General features: G+C 39.8%; 1 long non-coding RNA gene across 1 annotated transcript in view; it reads right to left on the bottom strand.

The window, feature by feature from the left end:
• The window catches only part of LOC132856165 (uncharacterized), a 2,457-nt gene extending 1,846 nt beyond the window's left edge, over window positions 1-611 (bottom strand). Inside the window, exons 1-2 of the long non-coding RNA XR_009649400.1 lie at window positions 554-611; window positions 9-380 (exon numbers count right to left, since the gene is read on the bottom strand). This is a non-coding gene — a long non-coding RNA (uncharacterized LOC132856165). The remainder of the gene's footprint in view (window positions 1-8; window positions 381-553) is intronic.
• Between the last annotated feature and the right edge of the window lie 1,889 nt (window positions 612-2,500).

Below are 2,500 nucleotides of genomic sequence, written 5' to 3'. Positions count from 1 at the left end.
AGTTCTACCTTTAATCTTTAAATAGGTCCCACGTCCAAACGTGCCGTATGGTTTTACGATGGCACAGTAGTACATGGCTTCATCAGACTGGATGATGTTAGAAATGTTCATACTGGAGCAGTTTAAAGAGATTTGTACTTGAAAACGAAGATTTTGGAATTCATTGAAAAATGTAACGTCAGTAGTTTTAGACCCTCTGCTTACAATCTGGGGATGTTTTCTGTTTGGTTGCTTATACCAGAAAACTATTCCAACATCTTCACCAAAAACACAGCAGTGTAGAGTAGCTGAGTCCCCCACATTCACACAGAGAACTTTATCAGGCTGATGAACTGCCTTTGGAACGGGACCTGAATAATTCCTGCGAAGTTCAACTGTATCTAGAAAAGCCAGTGTACGATTTAGTTACATTTAATCCTTATGCATCGAGGATTAACAAAAAAAGAAATTATTACAAAAAAAAAAGGTCTAATAATTAGAAATGCTGACATCGTAGCAATATACTATGAAATATAATTAAATAAATTCTGATTTAAAAATAAATATTACTTACTTATAGTGCAGAAGATTAAAATGAAGCCGGAGAAACCAAACATCTTGTGTGTTCACACTTAACAGAGTGTGTAAGAAAGTGCGGCTTGCATTTATATTATAGCCGGGCGTTACTGAGCATGCTCTAAAACAAGACACGTGATGACATTCTATGTAGTATTCTCATCACCCACCTCACACCCACATTACTGTATTGGTGTTGTTCTGTCAGGGAAAATGCTCATGATGTTGCTGTTGTGATGGAAAAAATGAGTCTATTAACAACTGAGACAGAGAAAGTGCTAATAAAGTGGAGAAAGATACAAACACACATTAAACTTAAGAGCCTGTGGTTCTAGTGAATGGTGTTAATGTTGTCAGTCGCTTCAAAACCTAGAACTGCTTCAAATCGTCTTATTTTTAGCCATGAACTGTTTATTAATCTTGAAGAATTAGGAAATAACTGTTGTTGTATTTACTGTTGTTGTTGTAAGGTACAATGAAATCCCAAGACTATCAAGGCATACTAGAGCAAAATGTTATGTCTCAGTCGCAGGTCATTGGTCCTCTGACAGGATAAAGACAGATAAAAACACCCAAAAATGGTGAAGAACAAAACATTGGATTGGCTTAGTGGTTAGCATGTTCGCCTCACACCTCCAGGGTTGGGGTTCAATTCTCGCCTCCACCTTGTGTGTGTGGAGTTTGCATGTTCTCCCCGTGCCTCGGGGGTTTCCTCTGGGTACTCCGGTTTCCTCCCCTGGTCCAAAGACATGCATGGTAGGTTGATTGGCATCTCTGGAAAATTGTCTGTAGTGTGTGAGTGAGTGTGTGTGTGTGCCCTGTGATGGGTTGGCACTCCGTCCAGGGTGTATCCTGCCTTGATGCCCGATGACGCCTGAGACAGGCACAGGCTCCCCGTGACCCGAGGTAGTTCGGATAAGCGGTAGAAGATGAATGAATGAATGAATGAAAACATTGGACTATTGTGAAGAAAGAAGTGGCCTTTTTTGAGCCTTGATCTAAATCCTATTGAACAATGGTGGAAAAAGCTGCAGTCTGGAGAAGGCACCCTTCAAACCTCAGACAGCTGGAGTAGTTGGACCAAAATACCTGTGGACAGGTGAAGACGTCTTATTGAGAGTTACAGAAATCGCTTGATTGCAGTGATTGCCTCAAAAGGTTGTGCAACAAAATACTAGGTTAAGGTACCATTATTTGTGTCCAGGCCAGTTATTTATTTATTTATTTATTTATTTATTTATTTATTTATTAATGCTTCTGTTATACCAGCAAGTACAGTCTGCAACCTTGTATGTACTTATTAAATGTACTTATATGAGTCCACTATTTCAATATGCATTTGATGAATATCCACCATACATTCGCCTACAGAAACCCACCACAATCTCTTTAGTTTTACTTGCAGTGATCTGGAGGCAGTTCTGCTGGAACTATAAAGTACTGGATCAGTTCTCTGTCCTCCCTGCGTGTGGGAGTGTGTGTTGTGTGTGTGTGTGTGGCAGAGATGGGGGACTCGAGTCATATGACTTGACTCGAGTCGGACTTAAGTCGCAAGTTTGAGACTTGAGACTTGCTTGACAAATATTAAAAAAAGACTCGACTTGACTTTGACTTGACATTCATGACTTGAGACTTGACTCGGACTTGAGTTAAATGACTCGAAATAACTTGTTGTTTGTTTTTGTTTTATCTTTTTTGTCTATTTTGTTTTTAAATCTGTTTTTAAACGCACGCAAGAGCGTAATCTAACCACGTGACGCAGCAGGCAAGCAGAGGGAGCGCGCGCACTAACTAATAAACCTTAACAGTCGTGACGAAACATGGAAGGCGCTACACCAAAAATAATTAAGTTATTATAATACCGGGAGTTTGTGCAAGATGAGAAGAGAAGAACAGCAGTATGCGACCACATCGCTCACATTTGAATGACAAAGTTCTATCAAAA

This window comes from Tachysurus vachellii, chromosome 13 (genome assembly GCF_030014155.1).
Source record: "Tachysurus vachellii isolate PV-2020 chromosome 13, HZAU_Pvac_v1, whole genome shotgun sequence".
NCBI classification, from domain to species: Eukaryota; Metazoa; Chordata; class Actinopteri; order Siluriformes; family Bagridae; genus Tachysurus; species Tachysurus vachellii.
The sequence above is the reverse complement of the archived record's forward strand: the minus strand, read 5'-3'. Positions and strand labels throughout refer to the sequence as shown.